At 38.2% G+C, this 16455-nt stretch overlaps 2 protein-coding genes across 25 annotated transcripts in view; one reads left to right on the top strand and one right to left on the bottom strand.

Annotated features, from left to right (window-relative positions):
• Positions 1-16455, bottom strand: part of LOC309641237 (uncharacterized protein) — a 487119-nt gene that overhangs the window by 315141 nt on the left and 155523 nt on the right. The window lies entirely within an intron of this gene.
• PLEKHA5 (pleckstrin homology domain containing A5) overlaps positions 1-16455 on the top strand; it is a 236905-nt gene that overhangs the window by 106967 nt on the left and 113483 nt on the right. The window contains exon 4 of one of the 24 annotated variants that reach the window (XR_014252570.1): positions 14393-14515. The exons of the other annotated variants lie outside the window; for them this stretch is intronic. The gene's annotated coding sequence lies outside the window, so the exon portion shown is untranslated. The remainder of the gene's footprint in view (positions 1-14392; positions 14516-16455) is intronic. 24 annotated transcript variants of the gene reach the window in all.

The following is a 16455-nucleotide window of genomic DNA, read 5'->3' as shown; positions in this document are numbered from 1 at the left end:
AAAAATATAAAGCATCTTTTAAACTATAACTTTTATGTAAATGTGTTGATAAGTAGGTTTTGAAAAGTTAATCTGTGCTCACATGTTTAGTTTTCATCTTAAGTATTTATAACTTTCGAAGTGTTATGTGATTGGTATGTTCATAAATTCACCAACTATTTCATGTAGTTCATGTTAGCAGTTGTTGAGTGCCTATTACCTCATATAATCCTCACAGTTGTCTGTGGGAAAGGTATTACTATCCCCATTTCAGAAACAGGAAAACATGTTGAGAGCGGTTCTTTGAAGTTCACAGAGCCTGGTAAGTAGCGGAGCCAGGATGTAAACCCAGATTTAAGTAACTTCAGAATTCTTCATCTCCAACCTGAAGAACTCTTGTGTTTTTTATATTGTTCCAGCCCCTGTGCTAGATTCTGGCGAGCCTCAGACAGCTCTTAATCTGACCAGTAGAGGGGAACAGGGTCTAAAAAGATAATTTCTGTCAAATAATTAAACAAACATTTACACATTCCAGACCAGGTGACCTGAATCTCCAAAGAGGGGCGAGGGATCCTTCTGGGGCGAGTACTGAGGACAGGGAGAGAAGGGTGCAGAGTGGGAGACGGCACAGCGGAGGAAGTGATCCTGCTGCCAGGGACCTGAGAGCGTGGGTGGCTCCCCAGAGGACATGGTGTCTGTGCTGGGTGTTGAACGATGATTCAGAATTTGCTAGGCAGAAGAGCAGGGGGTGGGTCGCAGTCAAAACAGAGTGACCAGCAAGACTAAAGGCTTGTAGATCTCTTCAAGGAGCAGTTATTCCAGGGCTGCTAGAGTATTGGGGGTGAGGAACTTGAGGGGAGGGAGCTCAGGAGGTGAGGAGGGCAGGTCCCTGTAGCACTGGTGGGCCATTTGTAAGGGTTTAAGTAGGAGAGCAGAGCAGGACAAATTGGTGTACTGGAAAGATAAACCTGCCACGGTGTGGAGGATACATTGGAGGAGGAGGAGGAGACTGGGCCTGGATTCCTTAACGTCTGAAAGTGAGACCAGGATTTCAAACTCTGGCAGGAGAAAGGGAGAGAGGATTGGTGCAGTGGATGTTAAGGTGGCAGAATCTTAGGGTTCGATGAGCTGGGATAGGGGAGAGCAAAGGGGTGGGGAGAGGCCATTCTCCAGCATTTGGGTTATATTTGAGATGAGAAATTTAGAAGAGAAACAGGTTTAGCTGGGAATAAAGAGGTTTGGACATTTTGAGTTTGAAACATGGGTAGGATATTCCTTTTCCCGAGAGAGCACAAATTAGTTATAGGACCCCACAGAGCGGGGAAAAATACCAGCCAAGAGATGTAGATCAGAATGTATAGGTTTAATGAAAACACCAATATTGTTATTGCACAATAACTGGAGTCATTAAATAAAGACTGAATTACATCACTTAAGGATGGAGAGTGTAAATGAAGGAGAATTGAAGATAGAACCTGAAGGGAAACCGCATGTCTAGGTGGGGGGCAGAGGAGACCTAGAGGAGATGGTCAGCAGGAGAGAAGCAGAGGAGTGAGGTTGGGAAAGCCAGGAGCATTAACTGTATCAAGTGCTGCACATCAGTCCTCTGAGGTGATGACCAAGAAGCGGCCTTTGACTTTGTCCATTAGGAAGACATCAGCGACCTTCACTGAGGGAGAGGATGGAAGTGGGGTGACAGTCAGTGGAGGAGTGAAGGGGGGCAGGGGGAGTGCACGCAACCAGTGTGAACTAGTCTTCGGGCTGAGAAAGAAAAGAGAAATTCATTGACAAGATGCGTTAAAAAATGGGAATGGCTAAACTATGTTTTTTAGCTGGTAAAGTAGGAGCCAGGAGAGAGGAGATTGAAGATGCAGGAAAGAGAAGAAACATTGTTAGAACAAGGTCCCAGGGAACTTGGAAAGAAAACAGGTCAAGGATATAAAATGGGGGGCAGGCATCTCATCTTCTGAAGACTTGAAGGAAGAAATAAGAATGGACGTAACTTACAGTTAAGATTTGAGCTGTAGGGCAACAAATGTTTACTAGGGGGCACAGGAAGGATTGGGTAGGTAGCTTAAGGAGAGTGACAAAAAGTTTTAGGGTGGCTGCTGAAGGGAGAATAAAAGCAGGTTTAAAAGTTGCCTGCCAAGTGGTGTTAAATCTGGAGCTAGAAACCAGGAATCGTTAATCACATCAATCTGCACGGGTAGATAGATGTTGCCTTTTATTTGAAAGCAAGCATTTTTTTTTCTTTTCTTTTTTCTTTTCTTTTCATTTCTTTTCTTTTCTTTTCTTTTCTTTTCATCCCCTCCCCATGCCTCCCCTCCCCTCCCCACCTCTCCTCTCCCCTTCCCTTCCTTTTTTTTCTCCAGAATTTATTTGCTTACTAAAAACTAGGCCTTCCCTTCTTTTGCAATTCTTGAAATCCCTGTCAGTTTAAGTTTCTTTAGGTTAGCCAAAAGTTTTTTTTTTCAAATGTGAAATATAAAAATATGTTATGAGTTATAAATAATATAGAAGCCATAACAGAATCCAGACGTTGTTATGTGCTGTCTAGCGTGCAGAGACAGACGGCCAAGGTAATATGGACTCTGACATGTTAACCGCTGAGGTTTTAGCCATGTATGTGCATGTGCATGTGTGGGTTACATATACGTAGTTTGGATCCACCCCACCCCACTTCAAGTTACATTTGAAATTTCCAAAAGCATTTTTGTATTTGAAACCATATATTCATATCCTGAAAAATGTCCTAGTAAGCCATATACAAGACCCAATCCTATTCCCTGAGACCCCTTTAAAAAATCTATTTAGCAGTTTGTGAAATCACAAATTATTTAGCAAATGTAGAGAAATCTCTTCTAAGCAATTGCTACTGGAGAGCCATGTTATAGATCAAAGAAGTGCTGGGTTTTGGTTTTCTGACTGAGTTTGTATCTCCAAAGGTAAAGGGATAATTTAACAATTAGTCCCCAACTTATAGATAAGATGTATTAGAAAAAATTGCATAATAATGAGTTTGATATGAATTAGATTTATTTATTTTGGTTTTTTTTTCTAGGAAACTTAACAAAAGGTAAGACAATATGATTAGTAAAATAAAAATAGATAAGTTGAAAACTAAAGGCCATCACCAAGTGCAAACTTGCAAAAAGTAGACGTCAATAGAGTTACTATAATTGAACTCCACTTTTAGCTGTTTTTCCCGATGTAAAATGGAAATGTAAGTTACCATGCTGTTAGAAAGAAGATGCATATCGGTTCATCCACAAGACATTTTTTTCCTTGAATAGAATTTCTCATGCGAGTTTTTATTTGGGAACACTTAATGGTGTAATAGACACCCTACAAAAATTTTGCAGCAAAACGGGCAGACTTCCTACAACTTTTCATTACAGCTGCCTTTGAAAAAAGCTAAGGGAATGACATTGGCCATATCTTAATGTAGGCGATTCTTAGAGGGTCTAAGCAAAAAGGGCAGAGCCTAGACTGCTTAAGGGATTCACCGACGGAAAGGCTGTGGTCCAGGGACCACTGCTAGAACAGGGAGGGAAGACGGGAGGCCAAGTCATATTTGCCTGCAGATATGACTCCCGTCTCTCCCACCGATTGTCTGCCTGCTACTGTTACCTTTTACTGTGCCAACCATAACCTTGGGTTTTCCTAAGTGTTTCTAATCCCTCTTCCCTTTTCTCTTCTCTCCAGAGATTGTCCTCCGGACTTCATTTCCAAATATTATTATATGTAACTACCGATGGGATTATTTTGATCGTGTCTTAAAGTCATAGCAGTGAAACTGTCTTACAACAATATTGTCTACACTAAGTAAATGCAGTTGTCAACATTTGACTGTTTTTGACTTATAAACATGGCAGTGCCATATGATTCAACTCTGTGTTGTAATTATGATTTTCAAACTTATTCTGATCAATAAATATAGTAGTAAAAGGCTTTGTTATTCTAGTTTGACCCTTTGCATTACCATATAAATTATTGAATTGGTTTTAATTTTCACAAGAAATCTTGCTGGAATTTTGATTGCAATTGCACTGAATCTGTAGATCAATTTGGAGAGAACTGACATCTTCACAGTATTGACTTTTCCTGATATACCATGTGATATTCCTCCATTTCTTAAGAACTTTTTTATTAAAACTTTACTCAGTAGTATTTTACAGTTTTCTACATAGAGGTCTTGCACAACTTTTGATATGCTGGTACTTTATAATATACATGGAATGACATACATGTGCTTTAGAAATGGGACAAGCAGGTTGAATTCCTAATTCTAATTATAATAGTTATAAGCTCTAAGCCAATAGTCTATTTTTTATGGCAGTCCACCCTATGTCAAAAAGAGGTGGGTTATGTGTGGGTTTTCCAATCTTTTATGCAGCAGATATACTACCATGTGCTTCATAGACATTACTGTGTGTCAAGCACTGTTCTAAACACTGGGGAGATGATGATAAACAAGAGAATAAGGTACTTGGAATGCAGTTTACTCCCGGAAAAGGTAAGAAAGCTTGACTAAAGTGGTAGATAAGCCAGAATTGCAGAGTATATTTAGGCACCAAGGAGTTAAGAGGCTAGGCAAGTATGGGATGATATATAGGGTATGTAAAGAGGTTGGCATAAGGTCTAGCACATTAGTACTTGATAAATTTTAATTGTGCTGGTTGCAGCTGTTGTTACTACCATACCTATTGTGGGAAAAGATGGGGACAGAAGTCAGAGTCTTGGAGAAATACCTGTGTTTAAGGGATCTGAATAAAAATGTAGCACATGAAGAAAGTCAGAAAATTAATCCAGAGAGCCTGGGTCAGAACTTAAGGGAATTCAGTATTGTGGAAGCCAAGGATGTAAAGATTTCCAATTGTCAAAAGATGCATGGACGTCAAAGGGATGAGAAAGAAGCAGAGACCATTGATGTAGCAATTATGAGAATATTGATTGACCTTTGAGAAAGCAGTTTTAGTGGCATGATTGGTATGGACTCTCTAGAGAAGTTTGGCAGAAGGAGAAAGATGGAAGAAGCAAGGGAAGAATGCTTTTACATTTGAGAAAACTTAGTAATATTTGCAACCTTTAGGAAAAATTGAATGGATTACATTAATTTGCCTATTGCTGCGAAACAAATCATCCCAAAGTGTGGTGTTTAAAACAGCAATAAACATTTCTGTGGATCAGGAATTTGTCATATGATTGAACTGAATTTTTTTTGCCTAAACCCCAGCTCTTGACCTTCTTTGTAAATTAAAAAGTTGGGGACACCAGTGATTTTTTTTCTTTTGAATAATACCAACTATTTAACCTAGTTGTCAAGAACACTACAGAATGAGGAATAAATATGTTTTGTTCTCATTTGGGAAAGGAACCTTACTTTCATTAGACCCAACAAGAACAGGAGATAGCAACATATTCTTCTGTATTAAAAATTCATGATCTTAGCAACAGTATCCAAAAATGCTGTAGAACAGAAATGTTACCCCGTAAAATAAATTATTTTCTCTGTAAAAAATATGTCGAAAGTTGTATGCATGATTGACTTTGCCCCGGTGGAAGGGAGGAGGGGATTTCAATAATAGGTATATCTGAAGCAGAAGGTAACACAGGTTGCCTGGATTGGGAGGGTAGGGTTAGATGGGTTTCACTTCTTACTCTCTGCCTAAATGAGCTTTTGAATTATCAAATCATGTGTATATATTTCATTTATTTATTTCTGTGTGTCAACAGATTATTCTAGGCATTGGGATCATTGGCCTATTTTGTTCTATTTTCTTCTATATGTCATTGTATATTTTTTAAAAACCCAATATTGTTCATTTTAAATAAAAGACACTACTATGTATGTAGTGAGATATAGTATAAAATATTTAAAAATGTAATTGTATTTCCAAACTTGAAATGCAGTCAAACCTCTTAATAACAAATCTGTTGATTATACTTCTATTTTTAACCCCCTAGGGCTGTAGATATTTTTTTTTTAAGTTTTGGGGGGTTTTTTTTGGTTGTTTGTTTGGTGTGTGTGTGTGTGTGTGTATGCTTTGTTTTGTTTTTAGAAACAACTGCAAAAGATTTGTGATTCATTTGGATATGTACTGCTGTGGATTACCTCTGTTTCTTGCTTTTTAAATTTCCTACCATGAGTTGGCAATCACAATTGAAATAGAAAGACCAACCTACTATATGATGAGTGCTTATAGGTAACCTACTCTTATTTAAAAAGCATACTAATGTAACATTTCACATATCCCTATATTTTAAAAATACAGTTAAATTGTTTTTAGTTTTAGGCTTCAGTTGAATTTTTTTCCCTATGGATTTTTTTCAGAAGGAAAGATGATCTTCAACCTAATGAATGGCCTGAATTTCTGGTATCATTCAGGGAAAACTGTCTCATATAAGATCTTAAATAATTGGTTTTGGTGGATATGGAAGTTGGGGGGGGGTCATTTAAAAAATGGGAACAATAGAAGCACCTTTCTTTCTGGTTGTGTCAAACACTATAGAGTAACAGTTAATACATACGCTGGCCAAAGATTTTTTTTTCCTCAAAAAACAAATTCACACAAACAGAAAGTCAAAAACATCTTCAATAGATGTTTTTTAAAAACCACTGGTTGAATGCATCCATCACATTGACTCATTGAATGCAGTTATAATTCCTACAGAAAATAGAGAAGTTAATTTCCTTTGAATTGTAATTAGCCATATCTCCAGATAAAATGCCCAATACCACTTGAGAAAAATGACCAGTTGAACCGACTTGGAATCTGCATCATTAAGCTCTACTGAGGTATGGAAATGGAACCTAGATGTTTGCCAAAGCCCTGATAGTGGACAGGCTATGCCATTTATGTGGCTTGTATTTTAAACAATACAACTCTCAATCTTTAATAAAGCCAAAATGTGCTCAGAATTTATAATGAACGTGTTAAAAGCTCTGTAGTGCACTGTTTTCGTGAATGTACCTTAATTTCTTTAATTATTTCTCCATAAGAGATTGTGACATTTGGGACTGATTTCATTTTATGTGCTGCTTTTTAGAAAAATAAAACCAAAGGCTCAAGTAGTTAGTTATTGGTTCTATTTTTGCTGACCTAGATGAAATGATGAGATTGATTTATAATCTGTTCTCTAGTAAATTATGTAAATCTGAACAAAAAAATAATTCATTAAAAATGCCTTTATTCAACAATAAGAAAACAAACAATCCAATTAAAATATGAACAAAAAAAGATCTGAGTAGACACCTTGCCAAAGAAAATATACAGATGGCCAATAAGTATATGAAAATATGCTCAATACATTTGGCATTGGGGAATTGCAAATTAAATAATAGTGAGAAAACACTACACACCTATTAGAATGGCTAAATTCCAAAAAAGTGACAATACCATTTGCTGGCAGTGTTGTAGAGCAATAGGAACTCTCATTCATTGCTGGTGGGAATGCAAAATTGGAAGACAGTTTGGCAGTCTCTTATAAAGCTAAACATAGTCTTACCATATGATTCTGCAATCATGCTTCTTGGTATATACCCAAATGAGTTGAAAATCTATGTCCACACAAAAACTTGCACACGAATTTTTATAGCAGCTTTATCCATAGCTGCTGAAACTGGAAGCAGCCAAGATGATATCCTTTAATAGGTGAATGTGTAAACAAACTGGTACATCCATATATAATGGAATATTATTCAGCAGTAAGAAGAAGTGGACAAGCCACAGAAAGACACAGATGAATGTTAAATGCATATTGCTAAGTGAAAGAAGCCAGTCTAAAAACTCTACTAACTGTGTGATTCCCACAGACATTTTGGAAAAGGCAGAACTATGGAGTCAGTAAAAAAGATCAGGGGTTTGAGGGAAAGGAGGGACCAGTTGAATACTTGAAGCACAGGGGATTTTTAGGGTGGCGAAACTATTGTGTGATGCTTTAATTGTGGTTATCTGACAAAACCCATTGAACTTTACACACAAAGAGTGAATCCAGACTATATGCAAATTCTAAAAATCATTTAGGAGGTCAAGGGATCCCAGGATAGAATGCAGACTGTGACAAAAGAAGCTAACTGTTACAAATACATGACACAACCTTATTGGACAGAGTGGGGCAGAAAGGTGCTGACCAAAGCGACTGTGGAAGTGAATGGCATCTCTAAGACTAAAGACAAAAGACTCTGTACATAAACACTCTGTTCTCTAAGGTCAGGAAGAACAAGGGAACTCTGAGAAAGTGTCACAGCCAAGAAAAAGCCTAAGGACATGATGACTAGATATAACATGATGACTAGATATAACATGGTAACATGACTGGTTAACATGGTTAACTGTCCAACCCTCTTTCAGATTATAGGGTACAAACATCCTCAAACAAAGATGCATTTTTAAAATTTTTCCAGAGTTCCAGTTGATTTGGATTTAGGCATGTCTGAGTTCATTTCGTAATTAGTGCCGAATTAGTGCATAACAATTTATTATGTACACCAAAGATTTCTGTACTTTATAAAAATCTTGATAGAAGTATCTTTGGAAAATGTAAGCAGTGCCTAATTTAATGATTTGTTCGTTCTCAGCTGCAGGAATTACAGAGTGCAATTGTACGTGTGCACCCCTTACACACAACACCCCCTCTTGCTAATAAGCACACTCAATAGTTGTTGAATGAAATAGTGAATGAGTGAAGAGCTGGTTCAAGCACTAGAAACTTTCATTTATTCACAACCCGCCTCTTCCCATGAAGAATTTGAAATGGCCTGTAACAAAACAGACAATAAATTAATAATATATAAAGAAGGGAGGTGAAAGATCAGTGCCAGAGAAAATACATGTTCGAGTCGGACCCAGAAGTGTATGTAAATATTTTTTGAAACAGAAGCACATCAGCGTTTCTTTTAGCTACTCTTTAATTCTGGGATGACAAGCCCGGACGCCTGAGAGCGCGGCGGATACTGTAAACACGTGCAGTTGGGTCAAGCGTGAAGCCATCGGGGCGGGGAGGCTCTGCCCTCCCTGCCAGCAGCATTCACGTCTCCTGACACCATGCTTGGGGAGATAGCTGCCCGTTTGCTTTGGTCTAAATTTTTGCCCAGTGCACCAGCTCACACAATCCCAGAGATGTTACTAGATAAACATTTGTTTTACTTGGGCGGGAAGCACACTAGATGTGAGTGAAATTTTTTGTTGTTGTTTCCTTCACTTATTGTGCACATCAAATCTATGACTTTATCCAGATAGCTTTGCAGTTAGTTAGTCCTGGCCTAATTTTGATTCCTGCCCCCGAAATGTTACTGAGGGCCTCCTCCCCGCAGCCTCTGGGTTCTAGGGGCAGAGGTGTGCTCTGCCGTTGTCTCTGGGATTTTATTCCCTGCTGTGGATGCACTCACTGTGCTTCTGACATCCGAGCATACACAGGTTATGAAAATGGTATCACAACTGCCTCCTGGTGGCCAGTGGTCGTAAAATGCCATGAGATGTGAGAAGCCTCCCACTTCCAGAGCTGTTAAATGTTTTTAAAAACGTGCTTCTTGGAATAAATGAATAGGGTACTCTAAGCATGTTTATATAGTTCTTATTGTGAGATGGCAGCTATACTAGTACTTTTGAACTCCAGCAACTCCTCTGGGAAATCTGGGACTTGCAACCTATAGCCATAGTTGTTTGTTTTGTTAGAATAAATAGTTGCTTTTTTTTTTTTTAACATAAGGTTTCATTTGGCATTTCTCAAAGCATGGTATGCATGTCACTGGTAGTATATAAAATGATTTTTAGGTGTGTTTGAGCTGAGATAAGCCAACTTGGGCATTTGCCTTTGTTAATTCAACACTGGCAAGTACCTGTAGCCTCTGACAGTTACAGGTAGACGTGACCCGTGTATGCCATCAACTTGTGAAATATGTATGTTTTGTATTTTTAGAATCTGTCAGCATTGGAGTTCCTCTCTTGCAGCCGCAGTGAGACAGCAGTTTTAGGGCAGTAAAGGATAGACACCCGTGAGAAGGGTTTTTGCCATCTCTTAATTCCCTCGGTGTGAAGTGCGAGGCAGTACCCGGCTATTGCCCGTGCTGCTGAGCCCGGTCTACGTCCCTAAGGGCGAGGATCTCAGAATCTAAATATTTCACGGCCCAGGACTGCTGCTGTTGCTAGGCCTGGAGGAGAGATGATAGCAGCTGACAGGGGGTGCCTGCTGCCGCAGCCATAGCCCAGCCACCTCGATTCCTGTCCTCAGGGCAGAAATTCCGGACCCGTGCAAAACTTGCTTACCACATCGAAAACATCTGCAAGCAAGGAAACTTTCTAGACAAAGATGGAATTTTAATTCCAGAACGTGTGGAGTTCTAACACAGAATTGCAAATGTTACTTGTTCTTTTCCCTTGTTATGTTGTATTGTATGGCCTGCCTTCTTGGAAGGACCCATCTGATCCTTGTAGAACATTTCCATTAAAACAACCGCGGTAGCAAACAATCTGTTTACCCCATCTTTCTCTTGAGAAGCAAAAACAGCCTTACAAAGTGATTTCAGAGGGTCCTAAACCACCAAGAAATCTCCCTAGGGCTCTCCACAACAGTAAATAATTAGGTTCTTTTTCATTTGTAATTTAGATCAGAATGCTTTTTAACTTAGCTTTTTCCTGAATGAGCTGTGTGGGCAATACCATTTGTGTTGTGGGAATTAATCTGAAATTCAGTATAATAGACTCACATTTTAAATCTTAGAATGCTGGATGTAATGGAGAAGATCCCAGATTATATCCAATCAGAGGAAGAATTGTAGAATGCTATGCTTTATTAAAGCAAGTTGAAATATTAATACTTCTAATCAGGATTGACTAAATTCCAATGCACATCTTCCTTCACATATTCATATTACAGCTGCATTAGTTATTTTTTAATTCCTGTAAAATTCATATAGCATAAAATTAGCCATCTTAAGGTGTATGATTCAGTGGCATTCAGTATATTCACAGTGGTAGGCACCGATCACCTCTAGCTAGTTTCAAAATAATTTCATCACCCCAAAAGGAAACCCTGTGCCCATTAAGCAGTTGGCTCCGAATTTCCCCCTTCCCCCCCAGCCCCTGGCAATCATTAATCAGCTTTTTGTCTCTATGGATTTACCTTATCTGAGTATTTCTTATAAATGGGATCATACAATATGTGATGTTTTGTGTCTGCCTTATTTCACTTAACATAATGGTTTTGAGGTTCAACCATGTTGTAGCATCTGTCGATACTTCATTCTTTTTTATGGCTGAATAATATTCCATCATGCGTATATGCTGCATTTTCTTTGCTCATTCACCCATTGATGGACATTTGGGTGGTTTCCACCTTTTGGCTTTTGTGAACAGTGGCTAGGAATATTTGTGTACAAGTATTTGTTTGAGTACCTGTTTTCGGTTCTTTGGGATATATACCTAGGAGTTGAGTTGCTAGGTTGTATGGTAATTGTACGTTTAACGTTTTGAGGAACCACTGAACTGTTTTCCATAGCAGCTGCACTTTTACATTCCTGACAATTCTACGTATTTATGCTGGGATCTCGAACTGACTCTGGGGCTTCCAGATGAAAATCTGAACAATCGAGATGTTTTATTTTTGGTCAGATAACACCAGTATATATTTTTTTCGAAAATTTTCAAAGGAAGCCTATGAAAGTGATCCATTTCTAAAGTTTATGTTTGAGTATCCATAATTTCTTATGCCGTTGATTCTCAGGCATCCGAACAAAAATTTTAAGAACAGCATTTAAGAGCTGAATTTACTCTGTGTTTTAAATTAATATATCTAGTCCTTTCTTATTTTGTCTTCTATATCTAATATGTAAATAACACTTTTGAAATATTTAGCTGATCTAGCAATCAGAGAGTAATGGGCACACAGATTGTTTAGAGTAGGAAAAAGTTCCTGACCAGTAATTTTCAAATCAAGTGTTTGATTTGATTGACAGTAATTTTACTGCATAAGGAAGTGGGTTCTATCCTTCCAGTTTCCAGTTGGGTACATCTTTTCTCTCGTTTTCTGTTGGCAGCTTAATCTTCCTTTTGTTGGTCGTTGCTAATGTTTTCCAGTCACTTAATGCACTGAACTGGTTTCTCCATGCTGAATTACATTTTGATCGGTTTAAACATGGTTTATTACTTTGTCACAGAATGTGATGGACCCCTTTTGGTGCCTAGCAAACTGCTGTCGACACATCCCTCCAGCTTTCTTCCTGTTGGAAAGAGTCCAGACTTTGTTCTAGTGGTTGTTTCCTCCATGTGTTCTGGGAAGGTGAGCCTCCAAAGCCCCAGGGTATAGATCATAATTATTCTTAGGGAGTTAGTCCTATGCCTTATGCCATAGGTAATTGGTTTAAGCTGAAGAACTGTGAAAGTTTTCTTCATTTTCTTAAAAAAAAGAAACCTAAGGCAGGAATTCGTTCCCTTCTTTACCATAAGAACATGATACTTGGAGCTGCAGTGGCAACGGTGGAACTATGAGAGAAAAGTAAGGGATTCACAAAGGAGCCCCGCCCAAGCGCCCTGGCATTACTGAGCTTATGAATTAGTTAACCCGGAGACTGCCCTGCCTCTTCTTGCCATTTGAGATGCTAAATTCTTCATTGTCTGAGCCACTTTTTAATTGCTCATTCTGTTACTGAAAGCATCCTAACTCATACCAAAAGATAGATAGAAAATGTTTTGTTAAAATGTGAAAAAACAATATACTTCATAATTCTCACATGTAAAATTCAGGAAATTTTATAGGTTAAAAAATTTTTTTTATAGGTAAAAATTCAGGAAATTTTATAGGCTGAGACATTTTCTTTAAACGCTTTCCATTTACCGTTGAGGTAACTATTATCCTCCATCATATAAATTATAAATACAAAGATGGGTTTTACCTAAGGGAAGAAACAAGTAGAACTAGTTTTGTTCACACATACATATCAGCTACTGAAGCCTATTTGTGCCTGAAAGTAGTTTTGTGGCCTAGAATGTAATGCCCAAACTAAACCTGCTGAATCAGAATCTCCTGAGGTTTGGTTTGGTAGTGTGTATTTTAAGCCAGTTCTCCCATGATTCTGAGGCAACCAGTATTTGAGTTTAGGAATCACTGACCTAGGGTAAATGTCTAAATTTCTCAGTGCTTTAGAACTCTAAATACTGCTGCCCTTTTTTGCTGGTAATAAAAGAGTATTTGAATTTCACATTTCAGAAGCTAAATTTATACTGAGACATTGATTGTCAAAGATATGAAATATATGTGAAAGTACCATTCTTGAATTTGTCCTTTGTTCTCTCTGCACTGTTTATTTAGCAGCTTTGTTTAGACATGGCAAATATTGTATAATTTGAGGAAAGGGTTTTTTTGTTGTTTCTTTTTAAAATAAATTTATTTATTTATTTAGTTTTGGCTGCACTGGGTCTTCCTTTGCTGTGCACAGGCTTTCTCTAGCTGCGACAAGCGGGGACCATTCTTCATTGGGGTGCGCAGGTTTCTCATTGCGGTGGCTTTTCTTGTTGCGGAGCATGGGCTCTAGGCGCACGGGCTTCAGTAGTTGTGGCGCACGGGCTTCAGTAGTTGTGGCACGCAGCCTCAGTAGTTGTGGCTCGCGGGCTCTAGAGCACAGGCTCAGTAGTTGTGGCACACGGGCTTAGTTGCTCCGCGGCATGTGGGATCCTCCTGGACCAGGGCTTGAACCCGTGTCGCCCACTTTGGCAGGCGGATTCTTAACCACTGTGCCACAGGGAAGTCCTGAGGAAAGGGTTTTTTTTGTTTTATTTCTTTCCTGTTCTGTTTCGTATACCTTGTAAACCACTTTACTTTTTCCTAAATACATTGTCTTACTCAGGACTCTTTTGTTATAGAAATCGAACTCAAACTTTTAGGCAAAAAGAGGAATTAGATGGTTTTTATACTCAAACTCTGTTAGAAGGCATGGGTGCAACTCTGGGGAGTGGCAGTAGGGTTTGGAAGCAGTAACCCTTAACTCTGCAGGAGTTTTGCTGCTTCTCACTGGTGTTTGGCCTGATTATCTCAGATTCCACCCATCCTCTGTGGCTTTATGCTCAAAGCCCATTTACATTTGTCTCTGCTTTTTTGATCCACATGGCTTTCAGAATAGTAATTGTTATTGCTTAATGAGCTCTAATTATGTGTCAAATACTGTTATAGGGGCTTTAATGTTTGTATTCATCTAATCCTTATAACAATCCTATGAGGATGGTGCTGCTGTTATATCTGTTTTAGAGATGAAGAGGTACAGTAGTTTTCCTAAGGCCTGACCTGAGCTTCTGACCTAGGCAGTCTGGTTCCAGAATCCATTTATGCTATAGCATCTCATATTCTTGTTTTTTTATTTATGTAGTTATTTACCCACAACTAGTTTGGACATTGCATTTCTTTTTCTTTCTTTTTTTAGTTCTCCCACAGGAGCCAAAGCAAATGCTTCTTCTGCAGAAGAAGCAATATCTTCAATAAATATTCGTTGAATGAATTTTAAAAATCTGTTAATAGTAGCCAAGGAAATTAAATCTCAGCCCAGGTTTGTTTAATTTTTCTTTTCAGCACTAGACAGCAGTATGTATAACATTTCTAATAAACTTCTAATGTAAGGTATTTTCACTTAAAAGCAGAAAAAACTTGTAGGCCAAGGAATTTGTGCAAATGAGGTGTAAAAACAAAGAAATTACTCCTCCAGTGCCAGAAATGTGAGTGTAGAAGTGTAGTACGTTAAAACCTGTTTTGTTTTGTAAGGGAGAATACTCATACCTCGAACTTGGCCTTGGCAGGCAAACGGTCTTGGAGTTGTTGCCACAAAACCACCTGATTGTGTCTGTTATATAATGTCATGAAGAGAAAGGGATGACTTATGAGGACCTTTCGTGGAGTCAGTCGTAGATATAAAAGTCTCTTTGGTCCCAAGGCTATGTCTCAATTGTGGGTCTCCATAACACGCTCCATCCTGTTCTGCGGTAGTAAAACCTTTAAAAACATGCATGTTCTCTTGCCTCCTTTCAAGAGAGTAAGCAGTACTTCTCTTGACTAAATGAAGCCGACACACAAAGCACCATTATAATAAGTTTCTTTGAGGCCTGTTTTTTGATGGTAATGAAACTGGTGACACTGTCATATGTTTGATTCTATTCCCACATCAAAAATAGGCCCTGTATCTTCCAGGCAGACGGTATAAGTGTAGAATCTATTCAGTACTTGAATAATAGATGTTTTGTTGGTAAATCAGGCTCTGTAGAAAACCAGTTAGATTTTATAATTTCTTTCAGAATGAAAATCAGTCTATATACAGGTAGAGTGTAAGTCACAAACTATCGTTCAAAAATGTATATTCATCCAGAGTTGAAGTTAGGACCTAGTCAAGGAAATTAGGTGTAAATTTGTATTTGTTTTCCTTGGTTGTTGATATATTATTTCATGTTCATCAATGTGTTCTGGAGTCTGAATTTCTTTATTATGTTAGAATTTAAGGTTATCTTTTATAAAATGCAAAATTTAAGATTATCTTTTATAAAACGAATTTCTTTATCATGTTAGAATTTAAGATTATCTTTTGTTATTTCCAAATCTAATTTTTTATTAGTTACCATTGCACGTTAAAGTACAAAATTAGCAAAGCTTTCATACTTTACTGGTTGTGCGCATACACTTTTACCTGGAATTTTTCTAGAATTGAAATGGTTGCAGTTAAAATATAGGTAAAGATGCCAGAGCCTATCAAAAAATTGACTACTCACAATCCATTTTTTTCCCTATCAAGTGAAAAGCACCCAGAGATAGTTTGAGAGTTCAAATATTCAAAGGAGGTACAAGCATAACCAGACATTTCACCTGTAGCTCAGAAGTTGAGATGTCATTTGCTAGTCGTGAAAGGGAAGAAAGATGATCGGTTTTAATGCCCACATCATTGCTGCCTTTAGGTTTTATCTCTCACTTTGGTTTGTATTTGGTTTTATAGATGTGTAAACTTATTAGAGTTAGTCCACTTTCCGTGAGTATATATGTTCTGTTTATTTTGCAAACTAGTTGACAAACATCTTTACTGACAGGTCCTTTGAGATGTAGGTGTGTATGACTGCAAATTTTGTTGGTCATGCTAACTGTTCGTGATATGTATTACTGCAACTACCTGAGTGAGGGAAATTGGGGGAAATCTCTCCAAGGAGGTGACATTTGAGCTGGACGAAAAGTGTAAATTGGTGAGATACACAAATTATGACAGAGTTCACAAGGAGGAAGTCATGGCTAGCAGTCTCACACAAGAAGTGGAAAGAATTTTAAAAGGATTGGAAGAAATAAATTAAAGGGATTATATGATGGCCAAGTCAGTATCTTATTAAACTGGCCTTTGAGGGCCAGCTTGGTCATCAAGGACCTGAGAACTGGATATTTTCAAATTAGAAGGTTCCTTGTCCTGTTAGTAAGCAAGTATATTTAGGAGCTACCACTCCCGGGGGAAGAAGACTCTAG

Source organism: Balaenoptera physalus, assembly GCF_965194825.1.
Source record: "Balaenoptera physalus genome assembly, chromosome: 13".
Classification (NCBI taxonomy): Eukaryota; Metazoa; Chordata; class Mammalia; order Artiodactyla; family Balaenopteridae; genus Balaenoptera; species Balaenoptera physalus.
The sequence above is the reverse complement of the archived record's forward strand: the minus strand, read 5'-3'. Positions and strand labels throughout refer to the sequence as shown.